At 39.8% G+C, this 21,655-nt stretch overlaps 1 protein-coding gene across 1 annotated transcript in view; it reads left to right on the top strand.

The window, feature by feature from the left end:
* Nucleotides 1-15,163, top strand: part of LOC117511102 — a 33,241-nt gene extending 18,078 nt beyond the window's left edge. Inside the window, exons 3-5 of the transcript XR_004560883.1 lie at nt 8,976-8,983; nt 13,277-13,283; nt 15,152-15,163. The gene's annotated coding sequence lies outside the window, so the exon portion shown is untranslated. The remainder of the gene's footprint in view (nt 1-8,975; nt 8,984-13,276; nt 13,284-15,151) is intronic.
* The last annotated feature ends 6,492 nt before the right edge of the window (nt 15,164-21,655 follow it).

Here is a 21,655-nt window from a genome sequence, read left to right as displayed (position 1 = left end):
GTTGTGTTTTGTACTGATTTGTGTAAATATTCTGGAACTTTGATTGCTGTCTTGGCCAGGGATCCCTTGTAAAAGAGATCTCGTAATCTCAGTGGGACTCAACTGGTTACATAACGAAATGCATAATATACACCCTGAGATGAGGTCCATTGGTATCACTGCTTAATTTTTGGATTCTGTCACCATAAAATTGATGAGCATCTCGATTCCTTCTAGACGGGATTCTAGTTTGAAGCAGATTACTTCTCCAGCCAAGCTGGTTGCTATCCATTCCACCTCATTGACTGGAACGATGCAGATGAACTGTCTTGTTTTGTTCAAAGATACAGACTGGAAGCATGACCAGGAATTGAACCCAGGCCTACATACTAGTAGCCATACTACCCTACACTACTACTATCTCACTGAGCTGCCTGCTCTATATCCATTTTCAGAGCTCATAAGTATGTAGACAAATTATAAATTATTACTTTGTATTTTTTTATTTTATTGTTATTACAGCTATATCAGATGACATGAACATAAATACATGAGCATTTCCAATCACCAAAAAAGTTTTGGACTTCATTTACATCAATCTGTATTATAATAGTCAGTGGCCTCTATGTGCGTGTGTTGTATGGCTTCGATCACACAGAATTGGGGAGAGCTGACATTTGCTGTTTGTATACTTATGTATTTTGGGTCAAGGATGTACGCTGCTAAAACAGAAAGTTGATCTGACTAATGGTTTTTGGAGAAATTAGGCAATTTTAAAACTAAGCAGTAAACAATGGACATTATGCTGCAATGCGCCATGGGAGTTTGAGGCTTTGGGGCTTTAAAGCTAGGGGTAGGTAACTGTTCAGAACACTTTTTGTTATATTGGGTGAAATGGTCCGTTTATCCGAACAGTAGTCAATACATTAGGTTTTTCAGAAAAAGGAATGAAAAAAGAGTTCTGTAGCAGCTGTAGGATCGAAAAAACTCCGACCAGTATAAGCCCCGCTGTGCACTCTCAAAACATTCAGATGCCTTCATGTCTAGTTCTTCCTGCTCGCATCACCAGGCTCAATGCCCCCCCCCCCCCCCCCCGTCCCTCCCTCCTCCACACGTGCACACACATCTCATTTCACCGAAGAAGTTTGGTACAAGGGCAGGGGAATACAGCCGAAACTACCACTTCCACTGGATTGTGCCATGTTGGATTAATAATTTTCTCTGTGAATTGGCCGATGAAAATGGCTGTAATCACTTCCTGAATCACACAGGACCGCTCCAGCTTCAGCCGTTCACTACGCGCACCTAACAAGCTGCAGAAAGCATTTTGGGCCATCGATAAAGGTAATTACGTCTACATTATCATGGCTTGGTAGAACAGTTGTGTGTTCTTTCCTTCTTGTCTGCAGTTGTTAAAGTATGTTTCTAACAAATTTAACTTCTTGTTATAATGTTCAGACGAGCTGCGCTCTGATGCGATCCGCTGACGTCACTCGCTCTGTTACTACTTTATTCTACTGGACGAGCTGAAATGTGCATAAATGTCGTGCTACGTGGTGAGATCTAATTGCCAACACGATGTGCAGCCCCTTTCACACACGGCCTGCGTCGAGTTGCTTCATGCGGCGTCATGACAATGCAGGAATGTCTGCGTCAGGTGTGCGCAGTAGGGGTGCAGAGAGGAGGTGAGAACGCAGAGGAGGATCTGCAGCCAATCTGGCTGCAGCCACACTGTGCACTCTGATTTCTCTTCTAGTTTATATTTGTTCTTGTGCAGGGCTGCAGGTCTGCGCTCTGATTTCTGTTATAGTTTATCTTTCTTCCCTTGCCTGCGAGTTGCGTTCGCATGTGTGAATGAACCATCTGTGAGTAAATGTGGAGATGTCTGGAGTTATACTTGATGTGGACATGTCCTGTCTCTGGCAATCAGCCTGTGAGCAGGACTTATGTCCTTTTTTGTCCTTTATTTAACACAATTATGAGAGCGTTTGAGGGAAGAGCGAGGAGCTGCTTGCAGCCAGCCAGTTTTTTTTTCTTTTAATTGTTCACATGTGCGCGTTCGAATGAATCGTCTGTGAGTGGACTGGAGATGTCCGACTTTTTACTGGATCTGGACATGTCCTGTCTCTGGCGATCAGTCTGTGAGCAGGACTTTTATGGACTTTATTTAAACAATCGTGAGAGAATTTAAGAGCGAGTAGCTGCAGCCAGGATAGTCCCACAGTCAGATGCACGTTCAAGTTTGTGGGGGCGTAGCTTTGGAAGGAACACTGACGGGGTAGGGAGGAGGGGGTGGAACCTAGAGGAGGAGCTACTTTCAAATCTTCCTAGCTCTCTTGCTAGCTCTCCAGGACTACCAACTCTAGCTTTAAATGTTATTGTGGTTCATGTTTGTTTAACAGTGTTGCTAGTGTTATTAATTTATCATGTTTTTGTAGTTCAACTAGTTTAGTCAGTTTAGTTAAATGTCATGTTGTTGTTACCATGAGTGAAAAAAGTATTTGATGTCTTCCACCATCGTCTCTGTTTATGAGTGTGTAAAAAAAAAATTTAAAAGCACCTGCTTGTAGCAGAATGCAGAAAAAACAAAACACAACAAAAAAACTGCGTTCGTACAACTGGGGAGAGCTGACATTTGCCGTTTGGTATGCTTATGTATTTTCAGTCAAGAGTGAACGGCACCAATATGGAACATATTAGCACAAATAATATCTTTAGCGAAACTACGGATATTAGATAACGTTGCAAATTTCAGTCTGGCCTAGCACACCATTCCAGCAGGGGATGGTAAATCATCTGTATATTAAAAGTGCATGAGTTTTATTTAGTAAGTTCAATGTAAGTACAAAATATAATAGTAAATATGTAAAAAAAAAAAATACATGGATGACACAAGAAAGTGAAAAACCTTATTTCCATTGTGGTCCATTTAAAAATCAAATGACAAAATAGAAGTAATAATAAAATCTAATAATAATGATACTGATAATAATGATAAAAGTGTGCATACGATAACAAGAACCTAAACAATTTATAAATACATTAAGACAGTAAGGGTTGAGTTTCTCTTCTAAAAATTGTTGAGGTCTAACATTCTAAAAATGTTCTGGACTCACACGCCATTCCAACTCAATTTATTATCACCCTTGAAAAATGTCAGCTACCTATTTTATTACCACTACCCACTCTAGAGCCCGTGGATCCCCACGGGAAACACACTAGTCAGTAATAAATGCAAACTGCGCAGCCTGTGTGGTAAATCTGTCTCGAGTCGGCAAAATTGAGTGACTGTGCAAGGAGATGAGAGAGAGAAGCCACCAAGATATTTTTGGAAACTAAAAGTTTACAAGCATAATTTGATTGTTTTGTTTCAGATCCTTTGTGGTGGTGTTCAGGCAAAATTAGAAAAATTCTGTTACTGTCCAATGACGTGGTCGCGGATTTGACTGTGTATGATTAGCAGAAAGAAAGAACATCTTGTGTCTAAATACTGAGGATGAAGAATTGGTCTACTTCCTGATGAGAAGGTGTTTAGTTCTTGAGGATTCACCACAAGTTGAACCCAGAGACAGACAGAAATCATATATATTGATGTATTAGCTATGATATGCACAGTATCTGATCTACAAGGTATTGCTAAAATCAGGTGGAGGTTCTATCCAAAAAAGTGTGTAACACAGTTTTGTTTGAGACTGAATGCTCTTCTTGGTTATCAGATTACGGTCTTGTTCATTAACAGCAATTGTTGTGAAAGTGTCGTGACACGGACCCACAACAGGGGGCGTAAATGAACGGACAATGGATAAGCCAAAAGTAACAATTTAATGTTGTGAATCGCACAACGACGTACAGACAATAACAATATAGTGACTGTCAATCATACACCAGGTGACGTGTGGGCAGGCTCGACGATAGAAGACGCCTGGCGAGAGAAGAGCCGGATCCCACACAGCTTCCACTGCCAACGGAGCTGAAGAACACCAGAGCCGCCAAGCCCTGCGCCCCAGGTGGCCGCTGTCTTCAGCAGTCAGACCCGGTACTGCTGGCAGAGAACAGAGACAGTCCTGATGAGTGTGAGGTCGCACACTCCGTAATCCCACAGTCTGTATTCAGTAAGGAGGGAGAACCTCCACCTCCAATCACACACTCGTGCAGCTCCTGAGATAACCACTTATCTGGGTGGGGTGTGAGGCGAAGCCGTCGCAGTCCACACCAAACGCCAACTCCGCAGACAGGGTATCCGTCCCAGGAAAACGGCTGCAAAAAGAGATCAGACTAATACTCGAAGTTAAGGTTTAGCAGAGAATTACCTGATTGGTAGTTGATTTCTCGGCGGGGAGGTGGAGTTGCAGTCCGGCCTTTAAGGTGGTGGTGATGATGTGGATGAGTGACAGCTGATGCTGATGACGAGTAACAGCTGTCACTCCCGGTTGCTATGACGCCCTCTCATGCTTGAAGCCCGCACTTCAAGCAGGGCGCCATCTGGTGGTGGTGGGCCAGCAGTACCTCCTCTTCAGCGGCCCACACAACAGCAATGGCATTTTGAGGGGACACTGAAGTGACTCTGAGAACAAATTAAAGGGAAGTATCTTTTGTTATAGTACAAAGCAGCGCTCCTAAGATGTAGTTTTCGGGCTGATCTCATTCAGTGAGTGCTGGTGCCACGTTTCTCTGCATCCACCTGTAGCAAGGTGATGTCCAGATTGAAAAGATGTTCCTGTTACCTTGGCTAGCAGGGAATTCCCCTTTGGCTGACCTGGTAGAGTTTTGGTCTTCAGTTCGAGCAGTCCGGTGTTGGAATCCCACCGTCACCCCGGCCACAAAGATAGGTCCTCTGGTCACAAACTGGCATTGTTGGCAGGATGTGGGTAGCCACAGAACTAGATTTTTGACCTCAGGATAAAGTCAAAAATGGTGGGGAAATATGTAGCAAGGTGAAGTCCAGATTGAAAAGGTAGAGTTTTGGTCTTCAGGTCAAGCAGTTCGGTGTTCGAATCCCACTGCTGTCCCAGCCACAAAGATAGGTCCTCCGGTCACACACCAGACTACAAAACCAACTTGGGTTGGAGATGGAAACCACACAGGCTCACAAATGGTCCTCTCAAAACTCACCATATATCTGCCACAGCCAGGAGAAACGGATTGGATTGTCCTCTTAGCCTTTTCCAGTTGCTGAGGTCCTCGACACCTGAGGCACCTGCGTGCTGAATCGTGCTCAGAGAAATGCACCTCATGGCCTCAATGCAGTATCTGAAATTCCCTGCATGAAACTTGTACTCCTCATCTGAGTGAGAAACCACCTGCTTGACACAAAGTCATTCCAGTGGTACTCAAGGATCCTAAGATCCTGGTACGAAAGACATCTTGGAATCGCCTTAGGTCACTTGTTAATGTCCAAGTCTCACAACCATACAGGAAACACCAGGAAGTGAAGGACCATAATAATGTTGTTTTTTTTTTTTACTTAAATGTGCTTTTTTTTTGTGCTAGTTTATATGTGTAAAGAATGCTGATATGAGATTTTAAACATAACCCATTAACTGCTGCTGTGAATAAACGACTCGGGGGTTTATATGTTTGTAAATCTGATTGTGATGAAGTCAGTGCCTCACCAGCCATCAACCTCATTGCACTTGACTGTGTCCCACAGTTAGATTGTGAAAAGAAGGAGAAAAAAAGACTTCTTGAGTGTGTTGGACGAGGTGGAACCCAGGATAAAAGAGTGGTGATTGGAGCAGACAATCACTGGCCACCATTCATGGCCAATGGGATCAGTGGTGTTGTTTTTCCAACCCTTAAAATTGTGTTTTGTAGGAATATATTCTTGAAGTTTATGATTATTTACAACATTAATTATTAGACTCGACTACATCTGCAGCACAGTGGATTAGTGGTTAGCACTGTTGCCTCACAGCAAGAAGGTCATGGGTGTTATTCCCACCTGTGGCCTTTCTGTGTGAAGTTTGCGTTTTCTCCCCGTGTTTACATAGGTTCTCTCCGGGTGCTCCGGCTTCCTCCCACATCCAAAAGACACGCCGATTAGGTGGATTGGAAACTTGAAACTGTAAGTGTGCGTGCGGGTGTGAATGTGTTATATGTGGCCCTGGGACGGACTGGCGTCCTGTCCCTGGTATACCCCGCCTCGTGCTCTATGACTGCTAGGATAGGCTCCAGCCCCCCATGACCCTTAATTGGACTAAGCGGTTGACGTTGAGTGTGTGTGTGTGAGACTATATCTGAGACACATTTAGGGAAAAGTTCTTGCATAATTCCTGTTATTGTACTCTTGGAGGACACCTGCTGGAGAGATTGATGTAGTGCAGAAATTTAATTTGCAAAGACAAAGCAACAAAATTTCATCAACTGACGAAACTTGCAGCATAAATAAATTTTATTTTGAGGAACAAAGTTTTCTTACTTAAGACATTTTGCTGCCACAAATCCAATTACAACACAAACACCAGCAAAAACACACCAGCGGTTTTTAGTGGCTGCCAAGTCTGAGTAGAAACGCTCCTTTTGTGATTTCATCTCTGTCTTCAAGATCTCCTCCTTCACGTCCAGGTCCTTCTGGAAGCTGGACTCTTTTTCTTTCAGGATTTTTTGGAAGTTAGCTTCTTTAATATCCATCATTTTATGGAAGCTGATGTCTTTTTCCACCAGCTAGTTTTGGAACTCTGCTTCCATGCTGTCCATCATGTGACAGAAGTTGGCATCATTTTCCTCCAGCTTCCTTCGGAATTCCGCTTCCTTGCTGTCCATCATTTTGTGGAAGCTGATGTCCTTTTCCTCCTGCATTTTTAAATATTCAGCCTCCTTTCTGTCCATCATCTCCTGGACCTTGATGTCCTTTTCGTCCATCTCTTGATGGAAGCAGGTGTGTTTGTTTTCCAATATTTGGATCATTCTGTCTTTTTCTTTGAGTTTCTCCTCAAATGCAGCCTGTTTGATTTCATCCTACCTTCTGTGACTGGCAGCGAGCACTTTGAGAAGTCGCATCTGCTTGGCTTCAGTGTCTTCTTGAAACTTGGCCCTCCATGAATCGTCATCAGGAAGCTGTGTCTCCAGAGACTCTGGTCCTTCAGTCTCAGAGTCTGAGTCCAGCAGATTGGGGGGCTACAAACACAACAAGAGACTAGCATCATGCATTCATTATGAAGTGTTTATTTTCAGCTGACCAATCAGCTGCACTGAAACAAAAACAGTCTGCAGAGCTTCTTTGCAGTCAGTGTTGATTTTCCCAAAGTGTCTGATTCAGTTGATCGGACTCATCTCTGGGACGTCTTGAGAATTCGTGGGATCCCCAAGAAGTTACTGGACATCATCGTCAGACAAAACAGACACTGTGAGTGCTGCACGGAGCCGAGGCAGAGACACACCGACCCAAGACAGCAAAACCACACAAGAATTAGTCACTGCTTAGAATTATGAGTGGCAATAAATACACTCAACAAAAATATAAACGCAACACTTTGGTTTTGCTCCCATTTTGTATGAGATGAACTCAAAGATCTAAAACTTTTTCCACATACACAATATCACCATTTCCCTCAAATATTGTTCACAAACCAGTCTAAATCGGTGATAGTGAGCACTTCTCCTTTGCTGAGATAATCCATCCCACCTCACAGGTGTGCCATATCAAGATGCTGATTAGACACCATGATTAGTGCACAGGTGTGCCTTAGACTGCCCACAATAAAAGGCCACTCTGAAAGGTGCAGTTTTGTTTTATTGGGGGGGGATACCAGTCAGTATCTGGTGTGACCACCATTTGCCTCATGCAGTGCAACACATCTCCTTCGCATAGAGTTGATCAGGTTGTCAATTGTGGCCTGTGGAATGTTGGTCCACTCCTCTTCAATGGCTGTGCGAAGTTGTTGGATATTTAGGCAGGAACTGGTACACGCTGTCGTATACACCGGACCAGAGCATCCCAAACATGCTCAATGGGTGACATGTCCGGTGAGTATGCCGGCCATGCAAGAACTGGGACATTTTCAGCTTCCAAGAATTGTGTACAGATCCTTGCAACATGGGGCCGTGCATTATCCTGCTGCAACATGAGGTGATGTTCTTGGATGTATGGCACAACAACGGGCCTCAGGATCTCGTCACGGTATCTCTGTGCATTCAAAATGCCATCAATAAAATGCATCTGTGTTCTTCGTCCATAACAGACGCCTGCCCATACCATAACCCCACCGCCACCATGGGCCACTCGATCCACAACATTGACATCAGAAAACCGCTCACCCACACGACGCCACACACGCTGTCTGCCATCTGCCCTGGACAGTGTGAACCGGGATTCATCCGTGAAGAGAACACCTCTCCAACGTGCCAAACGCCAGCGAATGTGAGCATTTGTCCACTCAAGTCGGTTACGACGACGAACTGGAGTCAGGTCGAGACCCCGATGAGGACGACGAGCATGCAGATGAGCTTCCCTGAGATGGTTTCTGACAGTTTGTGCAGAAATTCTTTGGTTATGCAAACCGATTGTTTCAGCAGCTGTCTGAGTGGCTGATCTCAGACGATCTTGGAGGTGAACATGCTGGATGTGGAGGTCCTGGGCTGGTGTGGTTACACGTGGTCTGCGGTTGTGAGGCTGGTTGGATGTACTGCCAAATTCTCTGAAACGCCTTTGGAGACGGCTTATGGTAGAGAAATGAACATTCAATACACGAGCAACAGCTCTGGTTGACATTCCTGCTGTCAGCATGCCAATTGCACGCTCCCTCAAATCTTGTGACATCTGTGGCATTGTGCTGTGTGATAAAACTGCACCTTTCAGAGTGGCCTTTTATTGTGGGCAGTCTAAGGCACACCTGTGCACTAATCATGGTGTCTAATCAGCATCTTGATATGGCACACCTGTGAGGTGGGATGGATTATCTCAGCAAAGGAGAAGTGCTCACTATCACAGATTTAGACTGGTTTGTGAACAATATTTGAGGGAAATGGTGATATTGTGTATGTGAAAAAAGTTTTAGATCTTTGAGTTCATCTCATACAAAATGGGAGCAAAACCAAAAGTGTTGCATTTATATTTTTGTTGAGTGTAGTTTGAATGAGTTGAATTAGTTCAAATGACTGTAAAATGACTTCAAACGGTTTGAGTTGAACTCTCTCATCAGGTTTTACAGTGAAAATATGAACACATGAATAAAACATACAAGCCAAGAAAGACAGAACGAGGAATCACGGAGTCAAAATGAGAAAAACGTACTGGTTTGTAGGACTTTACGAGGCATCCTCACAGACTGAGTTTGAATTGTTATTTCAAAACTGTTGTTTAATTTCTTGTATTTAAAGGTTGTTTTCTTCAGTCTGATGTTTGTGTTCACTGCTGTGTTCAGACATAACTGAACTGTTCACACAGACATCTCATTTCTTGTGAGCATTGAGCTTTGTGATGTTTGAGCTACTATGAACTTGAATAACCTGTAACAGTCTTTATGACGTCATCTGGTTGGCTCCATTTCATTATTATGTATCTCCTTGTCCATGATCTGATCCAATATGAATTAACTTTACTGAAATAGAAACTTCTCACTGAACTACTTCTGTGTCTAAATTTTGTATGGAACTGATGATTTTTTTTTGGGGGGGGGGGGGGGGGGGGGATTTGTTTCATAACTAAATTAAATTCTTCATGTGAAATCTTCAGCCTATTAATTATTTATTTTCGATCATTTCAGACCAGGATCATCTTGTGTTTTTAATGTCTCACTTAAAGACAGTGTCCCAAACACATCTGGCTGTGAAGATCTTGACCATTAGTGCTTTTAATGTCAACACATTAAATATTTTGAATTTGTTGCAGGAACGTTATAAATGACTGTAAAATACTGCAAACTTTTGTTTCATGAACTGAAATGTAATTAAACCCAAACCAGGCAAGCTTATTTTAATTCAAATAATTTTCAAAGTTTGAGTTATTGAATTAATTAAATGGTTTAATACAGTGGTTCCCAAAGTGTGGGCTGTCGCCCCCTCGTGGGTGGCGATGGTACTGTCGATGAGCCGCACGTTCTTAAATTTTACATGAATGAAATTAAAAATTATTTGATTTTCAATTTTGTGATAATGTTTTATATATTTGAATATTTTAATAATGGAATCACATTTAATAAAATAAAGCCATGAGATTTACATTATGTGTAATGTTTAATTTAGTCGACCGAGTTTATCATATTGCACATACATGAAAATATTTAATCGTCACGCTCTTGTGTCGATCAGAATTGTGTTTAAACGTTGTAGTTTGACCTCCAAACAATTTTCTGTTTTCATTGTGGGCGCATGTATCCTTCATTTTTGGAATGTCTTAATATAATTTTCTTCAAATGGTTTGAATTGAACTATGAGGAGTAACTGAGAAGATCTGAGCCGGACCCAGAAATGTTTGGTTTCTCAGAGTGCAAAAGTTGGAGAACCACACCCAACATTTCTGGGTCCGGCTCAGATCTTCTCAGTTACTCCTCGTATCTCATCAGGTTTTATAGTGAAAATATGAACGTGTGAATAAAACATACAAGCCAAGAAAGACAGAACGAGGAATCACAGAGTCAAAATGAGAAAAACTTACTGGTTTTAGGACTTTACAAGGCATCCTCACCGACTGAGTTTGAATTATTTCAAAGTGTTTCTTAATTTCTCGTATTTGGAGGTTTGTTTTTTTTCAGTCTGATGTTTGTGTTCAGACTAAACTGAACTGTTCACACAGACATCTCATTTCTTGTGAGCATTGAGGGTTTGTGACGTTTCAGCTACTATGAACTTGAGCTTGAATAACCTATAACAGTCTTTATGATGTCATCAGGTTGGCTCCATTTCATTATTATGTATCTCCTTGTCCATGATCTGATCCAATATGAATTACACATTTGGCTCCACAAAATGTTGTCGAAATGAACAGTATATAGTAAATTGCTTTATAAATACCAAGGTATAGTTTTAGTCACTCATGCTCCTCTAAAATGTGGTATCAATGCACACACACATCACTTAGAATTTACCAGTAATAAATTATAAAGATAAGTGGTTTAAAGAGTGGCCGTAATAAATATTTAGGAAACCTAAATTTTTGGAGTATGGAGTTAAATTTGTCTCAATTAATACTTGCAAATGCACAGAGGATGATTTACAATATCCTTTGATTTGTACACGTGCATTGTGATCCACAAACACAAATTTCTGATTTGTAACTTGTGTGTGGGTTTTTACAAATAATGTTATTTGCAAAACTGAAAATTCTGTTTGTGAAGGGTGATTCACCATTGGTGGATCACCGAACACACACATTCATCACTTTGCTCAGTTGCGCAATACTGAGACATTCTCAGCGCAAAACTGCAGTTGAGATCCACAGATATGTCAGTCGCTATTCACATTATTGGCAGAATTATTAGGGGAGCTGAGGGGGGCTTGGTTCATTATTGGGGAGCTTAAGGCCCCCCAAGCTCCACCTTGGTGCCGCCACTGGATTTGGGTGATTAAATTTTTCAGTGTTATATCAAAACTCTGTCAGAAATTGAGTTTCAAATGAGCTGAAATAGCAGATTGAAAAAAAAAATCCTGAGGTATGTATTTCAAGACTGGCATACTTCATAATGTATGTTACAGTTAGACTATAGCAAGTGGTTATACGTACGTAGCCATATTAATTAATCCCAAATTCTGTTCGTACGTAGGGCAGTGTTATGGTTAAGGTTAGAGGTTATGATAGGATTAGTGATTGTGGTTAACGTAGTTTATGAATCTACGAGAGAGATGCTACATACTAATAGAAATTCGCTATAACAATGTGGCTACGTTCAAATAGCCACCGCCATAACAATATGGCATCTCATTACTCTGGAAATACTTAGAACTCATTTCGACATTGTGGAGATCAAGGTAAATGGTAAATGGACTGCATTTATATAGCGCTTTTCCATCTGCATCAGATGCTCAAAGCGCTTTACAATTATGCCTCACATTCACCCCGATGTCATACAAGGCGCTCACTACACACCGGGAGCAATAGAGGATTAAAGGCCTTGCCCAAGGGCCCTGAGTGATTTTCCAGTCAGGCGGGGATTTGAACCCAGGATCTTCTGGACTCGAGTCCAACAACTTAACCACTAGACCATCACCTCCCCTAAAAGCTGTTAAAAACTGGAATGATTCGTTCCACAGTTCCAATGTTGGCAGTTTGGAACTTTTATTTATTAAGTTGTACAAAAGTAATAGCTTTTTGTTAAAACACCCAACTTTTTCTTTCTGTGTGTTTCAGATTTATGAATGAAACTTGCAACACACCCAAGATTTTAACACAGTGTAATACAGTAATACATATTCTTAAATTGTAATGTTCATGCACCATAGTGTTTATTTAATGTGGTTTTTGATGTATTTTTCTCAATTAGTATTAAATGTTAATTAAAAAAAAAATCACACGGAGATACATATGTCATGTTAAAAACATTTCAAGCACAAAAAACAAAAAAACCCTGACATTAAATCTTGTATTTTCAAATGCTAATCCCAGTTCTTACCTTTTTAATACGAGTTATAAGTAACAGTTGCAGTAATGATTACAAGCAATATTAAGTAGTATAACATAATATTGATAATGTTTTGGCCAATTTAGTCCAATACAAGCAATTTTTAAATATAAATCAAACTAATTTGTGTTCTTCGCCTAAAAACGGATTATACGTCGTCAAGCTAACAGCACTAATCCAGAGAAACAACAAATCGAGTGATTTCTTTAAAAATCAAAAGGAAATCCAGATTATAAAAACTCAATAACAAAATAAACGTGCAGCGATTTTGGTAAAATGTTAATCACAAAAATATTAATTCTGCTGTCACTAAAGAAGCAGATATCACATTTAGCTGAAAATGAACTTTCGTTTTTTTTATATTTGTTGTATTATGTGTTTTCGTTTGTAACGTTTGGCTGAGCAGCTGGTACACTCAATATTAAAGAAAAAATGTAATTATAGTTTTTCTAATGTGAAAAATGTAGATCTTATTTTGAAAATCAAAAGCGGCAGTAATTTGGTGGTTTGCTTTTGCTTAATATGATAATAAAACGCTCCCCCCCCTCTTCTTTTTTTAACAGGGAAACCAACCAAGGTTGTTGGTGTCTGGTGGACGGAGTCTGATAGAGGTAGGTGGGAAAATCATTTTTATGTATTTACAAACAAAATAATATAGTTGTCATTGCTCTGTAAATGTCTGTTATGGACGGCGTGCCGTTTAGTTTGGCGGAAATGAGGACGAAATGCCAAGTCAAGACAAGTGGTAAAGTGTAAGCTAACTAGCTTGCTAGGCTAACCTGCTAACGGTGCCGCCATCCGGTTCACGGCTGCGGACTACTGAACTCTGATCTGTGGTCTGATCAGGAGACTGTAAGTCAGGATGATTAATCACGTATTAAAAACAGATTTATTGTTGTTAGTACAGTGGTCAGTATTTATTCTAAAACACTGCAGTGGACACAGTGATGATGGTGTCCCTGTGGGTAAAACATGTAATCTTTTGTTTTTGTTTATCGAAACTTTTGTTAATTGTCATTTGAGCAGCAGGCTCTACATCATCTTGTTAAATATTCCAACAATTATATAGGGTGTTTTTGAGAGAATATAGAACTTGAAGTTTGTTTTCCTGAATGTTATACATAAATAAAATTTTACAAAAACACTGCAGACTATATCAACTGTAATATGATAATATGTATATGTCGCTGACATGAGCAAGTGAAGCTCTTTAGCATCTCACCATGTCATTTAGGTCTAGGAATGGGTATTAATAAGATTTCATCGATGCCGATGCCATTATCATTTCCGCTTATCGATCCGATTCCTTATTGATTCCCTTATCAATACTTCTTGTGAATTTTCTGTGTACTAAAAATACGCTTTACAGGTTTTCTATGTCAACAACATTGTATAGAGTCTTAAAGTAAATAAATATGAAATTGGTCACTGGATCCTTGATCTCTGGACATAAATAGAAATAAACAAAATCTGTAGTTTTTGTCAAAAGCATTTACTTTCAGACATTAATGGCATGAATGTCATGCCATACACGCTGAGCTCAGCCGGCAGCATGTCAGTATCAATGTAATTCATAAAGAACGCAGGACATCTCATTTTGAGAGGAAAAAGACATTTTAGTCAATTGTAGCTTATTGTTTGTATTACAGATTTTGGAAAGAGTTGTAATTTGATTTAAAACGGCGATTCGCTTTGAAGTTATTAATTCTGGTCGGACTCTAACTTTACTCGACAGAGAGTGGCGCAGCTTTTGGAGCTGTGTAAATGGAACAGAGGATGAATCTTGTTTCTTGCCTGCAACAACAGTCCCAGTTAGTGACTTTAATCTGCACAAAAGTGACTCACGATTGACATTCTTAAATGGCTTTAAGAAGGGATAAGAAACGGACTTGCAGCTTCTGAAAAGCAGTGAAGCAATGAACCAACGAAGCAGTGGGTCAGAGCACTGCTTCATTGGTTCAAGCTTCAAGAACAGCCGCTGCAGAAATAGCTGATTTCTGACTTCTTCTACCTTCTGTACCTGTGTTATCATAACTAACATGATGAGTACAGTTGGATAAAGCAGTATCCAAACTGAACATTTGATATTAGCATCAGTGAGTTACTACCAAGCAGCAACCTGATCTCGCTATACATAATTGGGGCCAATGTGGAAGCGCAGTACTTTGACTGGCCGCTTTAGGCTGGCTCCAAAACAGAGCACTTTCCCATAGGACTCCGTATGAAAATGTTCAACTTTAGAGCAGAAATAAACATGTTTAAAGCCTGGTATAAAAAAAAACCCTAACAGTTTTGGTCTCTTTCTTTCAACAGTTTCCTCCTCCATGACAACCGTACGTGGGGTGAATTTGTTTTTAACGTCTTAGCTTAAGATGTTATAAGCCATAAAGTTCTGTAAATTTGGTTGTGTGGTTGCTGAGTGGAGTGTATCTGCGTCTTGTCTTAGCTCAGTATGTGCACGATTCGGCTGGTTGTGCAGTAGGGCATGCCAAATTATGGTTGAATTTCAAAAATTGCTGAAATTGAAAAGGCTTTAGCAATAAAATAGTGGAAGTATTGTGCTTTGTACAGAATTGTGATAACTTTTGACACTTTGGATTTAACATCATTTATATGAGTTTTACAACTTAATTTATCATCGATAAAAGTTCCAAGAAACTTGGTTTCGGCTACTATTTCAATTTCAGCATCATTCAATAATAACTTTGTACTTGCGTTCCTGGGCTTATTTCCGAATATAATACATTTTGTTTCACCCAAATGAAACACTAATTTATTTGAATCAAACCAGTATTTAAATTTTTGTAGTTCCCACTCCATCATGTCCAGGAGCTGTCCCAAATGATCCCCACTACCAAAACACAGTTGTATCATCAGCAAACAAAATACATCTCACAGACTTGGAAACCAAACCTATATCATTAATATACAACAGAAACAGTAACGGCCCAAGTACTGAACGCTGGGGCACCCCACATGTAATCCTCAAAATTCAGAATTTGTCCCCCCAAAATGGACACACTGATACCTGTTGCGTAAATAGCTAGCTGTCCAATCAAGGGCCAGTCCTCTAATACTGTACTTCTGTAATTTGTCCAATAGTAAAATGTGGTCTATGGGTATCAAATGCTTTCTAATGCTTCTAACAATAATTGTTAGAAGCAACTGATTCTTAGCATTATATGTTATACAGACACGAATGAAGTGTTGTGTTCTCCCACACTGAATCCATTCCAACTGCAATTACATTGATGGGGAAAAATAGAGCTTGGGATGATATCTATGTACTTTTATAAATCAAACAGTGTCTGTGTAAAATTTTTTTTTTTTTTTTTTTTACACCATAAAACGCACCATTGTAGAGATATTTTACACACATCTCCTGCTCTAATTGGACAGAAACCCTTAATGCTTACCTCTCTTCTGCTTTCTGTGAATCTTAATTGCACATTTGTAAGAAGTGAATCAGGCAATGTGCCAAGGTTTAGAATTTTAAGGGTTTAGTACTCAAGAAAGCTTTGAACCCACTGACCCTGTAGTTAGTGGGCAGCCTGTGTTACAGCCTGAGATATAGTAGCTGCTTTTAATTATCTGCAGCCAGGTCCTTAATTTATTTTCTTTTTTTATCCACGGTGATATTAAAATGAAACCATAAAAATGTGCAACTCAGAGTTTAACAAAAATATCACATTAATCATTGTTAATTATGTGAATTTTTTATGTAATCCCTCTGTCAGAGGCCATAAGTAATTGGACAAATGGAATACATCACTGTTTATACAAGTAACTAGTGTGTTGTCCATGGGGATCCACAGGCTCCAGATTGGGTAGTTTACAAAATAGGTAGCTGACATTTTTGTCGTAAGGGTGGTAATAAATTAATAAAGCTTGTATAATGAGTTGGAATGGTTGGTGTGTGAGTCCAGAACATTTTTAGAACCTTAGACCTCATCAGTTTTTAGAAGAAGAACTCAACTCTTTTATTGCCTGCTAGTTATGTAATTTTTTAAAATGTTAATTTAATGTCTTAATGTTATAAATTGTTTAGGTTCTTGTAATACATACTATTATTATTATCAGAATTCAGTTAAAAAAATCAAATCAGTATTTTATTTTACTTCTGTTTTGTCATTTGATTTTAAATGGTCCGCAATTGAAATAAGTGTTTTCATTTTCTTGTCATCCATGTATTTTTAATGTATTTACAATATGTTATGTACTTACATTGAACTTAAAATCACTCACCACACTTTTAATATAAAGATGACTTACCACCCCTGCAAGAATGGCATGTGTGTCCAGGAAGTAGTTGGCAACATCCGTTGTTCCGTTTTCACAGCATTCATCCGTGACCCAAAATACATAAGCATTCCAAATGGCAAATGTCAGGTGTCCACAGTTTCTCTGTGATTGAAGTTGCACGCAAAGCGCGCATGCACAGCTGCTGTAAGCAGGTGCTTTTAATTATACAAAAAAAGGCAGTGACAGAACACATTAAAACACAGCACTTTTCACTCATGGTACCAGCAACATGAGACTTAACTGACAAAAAACAATTGAGTTCCAAAAACACAATAAATCAATAACACTAGCAACACTGTTAAACTAACACAAACCAGAATAACAACATTTAAAACCTCAAACCCCCAAACTCCAAAGTGCATTGCAGCACAATGTCCATTTTACTGGTGAGCGAAAATTTGCCAATTTTCTCCAAACACATTTGTCCATCAACTTTCTGTTTTTACAGCGTTCATCCTTGACCCAAAATACATAAGCATGCCCAAACAGCAAATGTCCACCACTCCCTGGTTTTTGCGTGATCGAAACCATACACACCCACATGCACACAGAGACCACTTGGCTATTATAGGCACAACCCCAATTCCAATGAAGTAGGGATGTTGTGTAAAATGTCAATAAAAACAGAATACGATTTGCAAATCCTCTTCAACTTATATTAATTTGCATACACCACAAAGACAAGATATTTAATGTTCAGACTAATAAACTTTGTTTTTGTGCAAATATTTGCTCATTTTGAAATGGATGCCTGCAACATGTTTCAAAAAAGCTGGGACAGTGGCATGTTTACCACTGTGTTACATCACCTTTCCTTCTAACAACACTCAATAAGTGTTTGGGAACTGAGGACACTAATTGTTGAAGCTTTGTAGGTGGAATTCTTTCCCATTCTTGCTTGATGTACGACTTCAGTTGTTCAGCAGTCCGGGGTCCTCCGTTGTCGTATTTTGCGCTTCATAATGCCTCCACACATTTTCAATGGGCGACAGGTCTGGACTGCAGGCAGGCCAGTCTACTACCCGCAGTCTTTTACTATGAAGCCACGCTGTTGTAACACATGCAGAATGTGGCTTGGCATTGTCTTGCTGAAATAAGCAGGGACGAAAAAGATGTTGCTTGGATAGCAGCATGTGTTGCTCCAAAACCTGGATGTCCCTTTCAGCATTGAAGGTGTCATCACAGAGGTGTACGTTGCCCATGCCATGGGCACTAACACACCACCATACCATCACAGATGCTGGCTTTGAACTTTGCGCTGGTAACAGTCTGGATGGTCTTTTTTCCTCTTTTGTCCAGAGGACATGACATCCATGATATCCAAAAACAATTTGAAACGTGGACTCATCAGACCACAGCAAACTTTTCCACTTTGCGTCTGTTCATTTCAAATGAGCTTCGGCCCAGAGAAGGCGGTGGCGTTTCTGGATGTTGTTGATGTATGGCTTTTGTTTTGCATGGTAGAGTTTTAACTTGCTCTTGTAGATGTAGTGACGAACTGTGTTAACTGACAATGGCTGTCTGAAGTGTTCCTGAGCCCACGCAGTAAAATCCTTTACACAATAATGTCGGTTTTTAATGCAGTGCCACCTGAGGGATTGAAGGTCACGGGCATTCAGTGTTGTTTTTCAGCTTTGCCGCTTATGCGTAGAAAGTTCTCCAGATTCTCTGAATCTTATGATTATATGGACTGTAGATGATGGAATCCCTAAATTCCTTGCAATTGAACGTTGAGAAACATTGTTCTTAAACTGTTGGACTATTTTTTTTTTCACGCAGTTGTTCACAAAGTGGTGATCCTCGCCCCATCTTTGCTTGTGAATGGCTGAGCCTTTTGAGGATGCCCCTTTTATACCCAATTATAGTGTCCTCAGTTCCCAAACGTTTATTTTTTTAGTTTTGTTAGAAGGAAAGGTGATGTAACACAGTGGTAAACTTACCACTGTCTCAGCTTTTTGAAACATGTTGCAGGCATCCATTTCAAAATGAGCAAATATTTACTTTTTTCTATTGGCTCAACAGTTCTACAGCTTCATGGGGAAGATAAGGATTTTTATTTTTGTATTTAGTTATTTTAATGTGAAATTTCAACTCCAGTTTACTAGAGCGCACATGGGAGACTTAAACCTAAATCTGATCTCTTTTCTTGTATGAAACCCCTTCTCTACTTAGTTGGAAAAGGACAAAGTGTTGGCTTGAAGACCTCTTATGATCATGTCTGACTATGGACACAGTAATGTTAAAACTGTTATATAGTCAAGTGTTGTTCCATGTACTCAGAGCGGTTTTAACTGGAATGTGGTAATGCTGTGTGTAACCACACACCGTTAAACGAGCCAGGCCTCAATTATTTAACTGCAGAACTGAGCAAAGGTGCGAGCAAAAAAAAAAAAAAGTGCCAAAAGCACACTCCAACCAACATTTTGTGGATTTTGCCGTATGGAATTTGATGTGACACTGAGATGTTCATAAACCTAATTTTTTACCTTAATTCATTTTTTGGGTCAGCACCAATAGTGCAGTAGACAAGTGAATATTTACTGAGGGATCCTTCAAATGGTGATGCAAGCACCAAATTTGGCACACATACTCCTTAGACATTACTCTTTTAAAAATGCCGGGTACCCACGTGAACTTTCAATAGGCGGCCAAGAAGGGGTCAATTGAAGTATTACACAGGGGTCAAAATTTAAAAATGCTCCAATCATATTGAAAGGTATTCCATATTATTTGTCTGATCATAAAGATTCCAAAAACGTATAGTTTGGACTATCTGTGAATGTTACGGAGTTATGGGATAAAAACAGCAAGAACAGTGACAAAGGTCAATTTCAATTTGTACAGGGGTCAAAAGTTAAAGTTGCTCCAATTTTGGTAAAAGTGATGCAAATTATTAGTTGGGTGAATATGGTTTTAAAAATGAATAGTTTGCATCATGTATCATGCTTAGTTATCATGTTACAGGGTAGCACATGTCATAGAATCCAATGGATGCTGATATTGTTTAACCTTTACTTTGCAAACCAAGCATGCAACACAGTCAAAACTATTCCATTTATTAATCCTATTAGCTCAACCAGTAATTTGCACCACTTTTTACCAAAATTGGAGCAACTTTAACTTTTGACCCCTGTACAAACTGAAATTGACCTTTCTCGGTGTTCTTGCTGTTTTTACCCCATACCTCCAGACCATTCATTCATAGATAGTCCAAACTATACCTTTTTGGAATCTTTATGATCAGACAAATAATATGGAATACCTTTCAATATGATTGGAGCATTTTTAAATTTTGACCCCTGTGTAATACTTCAATTGACCCCTTCTTGGCCGCCTATTGAAAGTTCACGTGGGTACCTGGCATTTTTAAAAGAGTAATGTCTAAGGAGTATGTGTGCCAAATTTGGTGCTTGCATCACCATTTGAAGCATTTTTTCAGTTATCCGCTGCACTACAACTCTGATGATACTTTCGGTCTTTGTAGCTGTCATTGAAAAGTGCAGTTCTTTTCTGCCTTTAGCAAATGGAATACCGGTAGTTGTTACTTTATCATGGATGACATTATAATGTTAATGTGCCATGCTGATGCACACAGTACAGGTAAGAAGGAAAGGAAGTCAGCAGCAAACATTATGTGTATATTCCAGACAAAACTGACTTTGACATGATTGTAAGACTGCTGAACGGCTGTCCAATACAGTGCTGCGAGTAAATGCCCGTATGCTCACTGTGACTCAGTGTGTGTTTAGAGGCGTTCACGCAGACAGAAGAGATGTCAAGTGGTGGAGCAGGATGGTGAGTCATTGACTTCTGCTGCAGCATAATCATGTCCATACAAGGCATTTTGTTACAAAACAGTGGTCGGGATCAGAATGCACAATATCGGCCCAGTTGCAGCCACAGAGCACACATATTGTCAGGTGTAACAAAAATATGTTTTAATGTGTGTGAGTTAAAGGGCAAGCAGTTAATTGTACACAGAGTTTCCCCTAGAAAGTTTTCAACAGCCTCTGTGGTACTAGCCAACCCCCCCACCCCCAACAAAATAATGAGGTATTGATGCAAGAAAAACGTAAAGTGCTCAGAAGTGCTAAATTTAAGTAATGTGCTGATTATTTATGCAGTTGTTATATCTGGGTTTGTTTTCTATTTTTCTGTTTTAAGTATCAAGTATTTACTTAAATGATCATACATCTTATGAATTATTGTTGTCTGCTGAAATGTGCACGTAAACTGGTTCTAGCAAGTTAAAAGCCAAGCACACAAAGAGTCAGGTTTTAGTATGTGCCGTACATGCACAGGCTTCAAATACGGGGTGGCCTTCCCCCTCTGTCTACGGGAAGCCAATAACGATATGTCTTGCAAGAATAAAATCTGCCTGTTGTTAATGCCTACTGGTGTCTTTGATTAAAAACTGGTTACTTCCTTTGTTTGTGGTTCTCACTGGGCAAAACTACTACGTGTTTCGTCTATGAGAAACTAGGCCTGTAACCTCACCGTAGCTTTGAATAAATTTAATCTGGGAAATAGTTTCTTTCCGGACTTTGTAAAACTCAATCATTGGTGAAATATTAGGAAAACACACAAGTATAATGAATAACCAAACACTAGGATCACTTAGTTTCAGCACCATTAATCTCCCCACCACCAACTTCATGGATGCAAACAATACATCTGGGAGGTAGCAAAATAGTGTCATTTAGTGTCAGAATCTCCCCAATCTAACAGATGTGAGTCAGACATGGATGGTGACAAGTCCAAATTAGAACACAGTTATGAGTGCGATATGTCTGTGACACTTTTCTCTGCCTTAAAACTGG

This window comes from Thalassophryne amazonica, chromosome 5 (assembly GCF_902500255.1).
Source record: "Thalassophryne amazonica chromosome 5, fThaAma1.1, whole genome shotgun sequence".
In the NCBI taxonomy this organism is placed as follows: Eukaryota; Metazoa; Chordata; class Actinopteri; order Batrachoidiformes; family Batrachoididae; genus Thalassophryne; species Thalassophryne amazonica.
Note: the sequence above shows the minus strand (reverse complement) of the source record. Positions and strands in the feature narration are given on the sequence as shown.